At 32.0% G+C, this 7,061-nt stretch overlaps 1 pseudogene; it reads right to left on the reverse strand.

The window, feature by feature from the left end:
- Positions 1–4,107: 4,107 nt before the first annotated feature.
- Positions 4,108–4,257, reverse strand: LOC114088283 (U1 spliceosomal RNA; annotated as a pseudogene).
- Between the last annotated feature and the right edge of the window lie 2,804 nt (positions 4,258–7,061).

The raw sequence follows: 7,061 nt of genomic DNA on the forward strand, positions 1-7,061 counted from the left end.
GATGTGGCCTCCTTCCCACACGAAGATATTGTGCATCAAACCTTTCAGGTTATTTGGGCATTGTCTTTCATATCTTATCTCTCTGTACCCAGACATACCACAGGCCTCCTAAAAATGTGGGTTCCTTTAATTCCTTTATCCCTCCACTTTGTTTGAGGGATGCAGTGCTCTGACTGACAACAGTGGGGAAGTGGTGGTGGCATGGGAAATTTCTCCCTTATTTTATTATATCCATCTTCCTGAGTTCCAATCCGCTTTGAATGTCCTGTATTAATTCCCAGTAAAGTCACCCTTTTTTAAAATTCACCCACCTTACTGAGAAAGTGGCTATGGTTTTCTTGGTTTCAGGCTATGAAGCAGCTGGGTAAGCCACCTCCTGTATTCTGCCATCTTGACTAAGCCCCCCCCCCAAATACTGGGGTTCTTATAATGAATGTTTTTATGAATATTGGCACAGAAATTATTGTGTGAATATGTTTTTATTTGAATTTAATTTAACTAGTGGATCATATGGTAAGTGTATATTAAATTTTATAAGAAATAGCCAAATTGTTTCCTAGAAATATAGTACAATTTTGGATTCCATCCATCAGTGAATGAATATTCCAGATAGTCTGCATACTGTGCAATGACGTGCAATGTTTCCTTTTGAAAGTTAACTATTCTTCTGTTTGCATAAGAGTATTTTATTGAACTTTAAACTTGAATTTTATAAAGACTTAGAAAATTTTAATAAAATCATGAAATAGAATTAATTTATGAAAGAATCCAAATTTTTTATTTATTTTATCTCTTTCCTATCTAGTGTGATTACTGCTTTAAGACATGTTGTGATTGGTTTTAGCATAGATCCTTATGAACTGAAAATAATGTTACGTCTCACAATATTTCCTCAACAAAACATTAGTTAATTTTAGAAATAAAAACTATTTTATTAGTTACAAGTCTATACTTAAATATTAAGTGTTGGAACATTAGTTTAATATTAAACTACTGAATAAATATTGCCCTAAAAACTTAATATACAGTCCTTACTCAGTTCTACAAGATATTGTTTATGTATTTTTCATGATGCAAGCCAGCATTACTGGAGTGTAGAAACATAGCTTTTAGGGTTATTTATGTAATTTTAATAATTGTAACATAATTGTATGTATTTTAATTGCTTGTTATGCACTTGACTAACATGTAACAGCTCTTTAGAAATTCAAAATATAAACTTCTATATGATTCTTATGAGGAGTTGACCCTTGAGTCATGTATTCATACAAATTGATAATAATATAATAAGTATGAAACCTATTGAATGAAAGAGAGATTCACCAAATGTCAAACAATTTTATTTTCCATGTCATAAAAAAACTGTTGTTAAACCTACAAAATATGTAGGAAAGAATTTTGAATATTGACATGTGATTATGTCTATTCTAATGATTTGCTCTTACACACTTTCATAATAAATTATTTAGTAAATTTTTGTAATGCAACTCAGATTGATTTAAGATTGTTGCTGAACCCATCACTATAAATTTATCCATTCTTTTAGCATTCACTTTATCTTCAAAAACTATCTTATTTTTATATTTGCATTGTCTTACGAAATTTTGCATAAAGATATTGAATTTATTTGACCTCAGAAATGTTTAGATTTTTTTTCCCAGTATAAAATTACAGACAGAATTTGGCTTCAGTTTTATGGTATATCTCAGGAGAGTGAGACTCCCAAAAGGATGCTAAAATCCAGAGAATTACAGAAGGGTCATTATTATTTGTTTTGTTTTAGTTAATTATAATATGGCAGTATAGCATATTACTTCAGGAAAAAAAAAAACTAAAGAAACTACAAATGCCTAGTCTACACATATTCTCAAATATATTTAGCCAAGCTATTTCTATTCAACTCAGTAACAGAATTCTTTTAGGCACAAGTGAACTCCATGCATTGCTGAAATATTTGTGCTACACAGTCTGTATATTATGGTCAGTGTTTGGTATGTGTGAACTCACGTGAGCATATGCTTGCATGCATTATTTTTTTCAGAGATTCTTGAGAAAGATTCTCTCAAACAGGAATAGTATGCATTTTTATCAGCTTGCTTAGAAAAATATTCCTACACAATTTATTTTCATTTTGTTTCTCTCAAGTTGAGATGCATGTTCCAGGTTGAGAAAAGAAACAGGGGACAATAATTTCCTTGAATTGATAGACATGGCATTTGTGCAAGTAGGTAGATAGAATATTTCACAAAAATGAACTAGAAAGAAGAAAGGTGAGATGTAAAAGCTGGAACTAATGTTATCATCCCAATCTGTTATCTGAGCTCTCAAGTTAAACATAGTATTGCAATGTCAGCATTTCCCCAGGAAAGTAGAACGCTATAAATATCCACTGCTTGGAAGCCTTATTTGACCTATAAAGAATCACCATCCTAACTGTGCTTGCTGCAGAAATCGGATAATGGTTGTTTGTAAAGTGGCAAGCTCTCTTTACATTCTGGCTGAGCAGAGAAGAAAAGCTCATGCAAAAAGGCAGCAAAATATGTTATGGATTTTCAAGTTGGGATGGACATTTTTTATTACACATTTCCAAGAATTACCAGTTTTAATCCAGCCTCCTGAACACTGTTTTAGCAGAAACTGTGTCATTTCATTTCCAAACAGTAATAAAATTCTAGTTAGATGGTGTAATTTTTCATAAAGTTTATAATTGTGATTGATGAAAACACACGATTTGCTGTTTCAAAGCATGTGTTCATATCTTAGTGCTAAAGATTTAGAAGTGTTTGGAATATCATAAAACACAATTTTATGTGTTTGAAAATTAATAGGCTTATCTTCATTTTAGTTTGGTTTGTGTTCTGTTTTTGGACTGTCAGAAAAATGCTAATCACACAAATCCTGTAGTATTTTACCCATTGCAGAAAATGTCTTAGATTTCTTTAAAATATGGAAACATTCCTTTTCACATTTTTCACAGAACTTAATGTTTTCATTAGACATCAGTCTAAGAACAACAGATTTATTTACAGGTTACTTACTATGCTCACTTCAAAATGATCCCCTGCCAATCTCTGTAGTAGTACTGTGACTAATGCTACCCAAATTTTGATATTAATCTATTTAATTCTATCAAATCTAAGAACATTATATCTTATGTGCTTTTAAACAAAAGATCACTTTATTAGAACATTTATTATTATTTGTATGCAACAATATTTTATAATAAAAGACAAAATACAAAAATATAAAATTGTCATTTAAAAATGTCATTTCTCCATAGATATCAAGATAAACCAAGAAAATATTGTATTTCTAATCAATAAAATGATGATATAGGTATAGAAATACTATATGGTAAAATGAAAATTATTCTTAATATCAAAGCTAAGTTAAATTCTATTCTTTCATTGAAATAATTAATACCCATGTTCTTATAATAAAATTTACAAAATAAGGTCATTTGCTAGCATTGACTGTGTGTCTCTTTCCCCACCTCCTCTACCAGTAAGTATAATCAGCTTTTGCAATATAGAGAACAAAATGCAATATTGTATTATTTTGATGAATTTTTTAATGAAAATGCTTTTCAAAGATGACCTGTTCTGATCATTCCTCATAATTAAGTAACTCTTCATTGTTTGCATCATTGATAACAGCAAAGTTTCTAGCAGGTTCTCTCATTTCAATTCTTGCTCACCTACACTTCACATCCCTAGGAGGGACATTAACATCTAATTTAGACTATTATTATTACCTGTGGTCTTTCCAAAATGTATCATATTACTTAAAATAAGTTCTCACTCTTTTTCCCAAACCCAGGACTCCGCCTACTTCCTCAATGTGCTTTTACACAATTTTTCTTCTAGTTCATCAATATTGCATTGGCATTCTTTCAGTATATGTTTTGCCTTTACTTTTTCTCAAAACAAATTCTATATCCTCAGAAAAGCCTTCTTATCTTTCTTGGCTAAAAGACACAAACCTCATTTGGGCACTCTTGAATATACTACACAATTTAATTTCTTCTTAAAATACCATATGTAATTATTTATTCTATGATTTTGTGCCTCCTCAGTCTAATAATATAAACTTCCTAAAAGTAGACATTAAAAAAATGTCAATGCAGTCTCCCACAACCACAAATTATGCAGTTGAGTTTCCCACATTTGAGGAAATCGTAGGGGTCAGCATATCCAGAGTGCCTCACATGTGAAAACCACCTTTGTGATCGTGATCTGTCCCCTGCCAGGTAAGTATATAATAGTAGACATTTAATTACCTGTTGATATTTTGAAAGAGGGCAGGTAAATATTACAATAGCATATGAACTGAAGTCAGAAATGAAAAGGAAATGGTCTTTGGCAAAAAAAAAAAAGTAAACAAAACAACAAAACAAAACAAAAAATAGTACCCATTTCTTTCATGCCCAGACTTTCCTTGCACTTTACTACAAGCATACTATTCACCTATATTACCTATATTATATTTTATATCAAAAATTGAAATAAAAATGCAAATTTTTCAAATTCCCAAGCTGAAAATGCCAGTTACTAAGCAATTCTTTCAAGGACAATCAGGACAAAAATATCTCCTATTAAACATCTGAAACTTTATATTTCACTTTGTTTATACATAGTATTATTTACATGCATTTAATTATTTTTGCATGTGACTATTGCAAATTGTACCATATATCAACAGTGCTAAAGGAAGAGTCATAATCATGTTCAAATCCTGCCTCACAGCAGGAATTCAAAGAAGCTAAATGCAATCTCCTATCATTCTTCCTCTGCACAGAGCACCCAAAATAGCTTTCTTTTTGGGGTCAGACATATTATACTGTGTGAGAAACACCATGGAATCAGGGAGCGAAAATGGAGGATAAGCCCAAGCTTCCTATAGTCTCTGGTCACATAGGACAAATATTGTCATGTGACCCCTGCCATTGGCAGAGAGTTCTTGCAGGTCTCCTGGAGACTGTGTGGAAATCATTAAGCACGCTGTTATCAATAAAGTATACTGACAAGGTTAACATTGTCTCAGAACAAAGTTTATAAGGCAGCACTATTAATTTGTGAATTCAATTATTGAATAGTGGATATTATTACACAGGCATGAAGCTTATATATTATAAGAAAAACAAAGTATAAACAAGTAAAAAATTGAAATTAAAAAAGGTTATTTTAGAATATAGGCATCACTGAAAATACAGAATAGTGTATCCCTGGAACTGGGTAAGCTCCAGGACATGAACATGATGATCAGGAAGACACGTTAAAGGACATAGAGTTTGAGTGAAAATCTAAATAACAACCAAAAATTAACAATATGAAGATTTGGGCCATAAATTTCTAGGCAGCATGTATATAAAATCCATAGGCCAGATAAAGGAAAATTTTTATCCCCACTTGCTTCACGTTCCCATCCCTTTATTGAACAGCATCAAGCAAATCTAAAGACTCCATTGAGCTTACTTGCAAAGTTCAGAACTATTTCAGTTCTGTTACTCTACAGGATGTAAAACTGAGAAACAGGCAGGTCAGTGCTCATTTCCAAAGAAGCATTGCTTGTTACTGACAATCCCGATTAATAATAATAATAATAGTTACTATCTAGCTCCCAGGGTTTTTCTCAAATGAAAGGATATGTTGGTCAGCCCAAGTGAAAAGTAGATAGTTTTTTAGAAATAGTAACAATCATTTATGAATCAAAATCAAGTGACTATGAAAATGTGAAAGTAAGTAGATTAAATATGCTCCTATTAGTTTGCTTAGTTAATTTTTATTAGGTCAAACAAAGACACACAGTTTGCAGAGAAGTATCTTCAGTTTGAATAATTAATATCTAAAAGTTTACTGTCATCTTTTATGGATTTTAATATCCATGCACTAGTCTCATTTTAACCTGTTTGCTAAATGCTTCTTAATATTCTGTGTACATATTGTTTTTTTTCCTTCCTCAGGGATACAGAAAAACAACAGTGTTATCTCAAAACCAATATCCTAAATTCATGAAATACATATATTTAGAAGAAGTTTTCAATGTTATTTAGCTGAGCATGTTAATTGTACTTATGAGAGTGGGGGACGAGTGTAATTGCACATTTAAATAATGTGCTCTATGGCTTTTTATGGTACTTGTTCTCTATCAATTTTAATGTTATGATAGATTGCATTATTCTTTATAGTTATCTAGTCTTTCTTGTAGGTACAGAGAGGCAGGTACAGCATACTCTAGTGTGTATTACATGTCACAGGAAGCAGCCTGTACTAGGGTGCTACGAGGATTATACATTTCTGACAATTGTTATACTTTCTTATTGAAGTCAACCTTGACAACAAAATGCAAGTATACATGACATACTTTGTGTTATTTCTTCCTCTTTCCATTCTTGTTTACTCAGTCTCAATAATAATGTGACCCTTCTGGACTAGTCCTTTCATCTTGAGTCCTAGAATAGGGCTTTGTAACTGACACAGAAAAACATAAAACACAAAGAAGAAATAACTCTTATGTGTAATCCACTGAGATCTAGGTATGGCTTGTTTCTCCAGAAACATTTGATAAAAATTGACTGATATGAATATACATAGGGAATGAATATTTTTGCCTACTTAATGTCAGGTGTTTTTAAGATGCTGAAATATTAGGCAACTTTCCTGTTTATCTACACTTTATAGGAGAAACAGATTATAAAAAGTGAGAATTTTTTTAAAGATCACCATTGACCATTGTAGGATTCACTGACATAATCTATAATGTTGTGTCCTTGAATCTGGGCAGTTCTAGGATTTGTGTGTGATAACCAGGAAGCCACTTTAAAGGGACATGGAGTTTAAGTAAAAATCTGAGTAACAAGTAAACATTAACAGTATGAAGATCTGGGCCATAAGTTTCTAGGCAGTGTACATTGACAATCCATTGGCCAGGAAGCAGGGCTGGGACCTACAAGAATGGAATGTGGTGAGCTGTGAAGGCAATGGTAGAAAACATTTGGAGTTATAGTGCCAGATTGCATGAAGCCTTGTGATCTTAGAGTAGTGCACATTTTATTCTATTCT

This window comes from Marmota flaviventris, chromosome 2 (assembly GCF_047511675.1).
Source record: "Marmota flaviventris isolate mMarFla1 chromosome 2, mMarFla1.hap1, whole genome shotgun sequence".
NCBI lineage: Eukaryota > Metazoa > Chordata > Mammalia > Rodentia > Sciuridae > Marmota > Marmota flaviventris.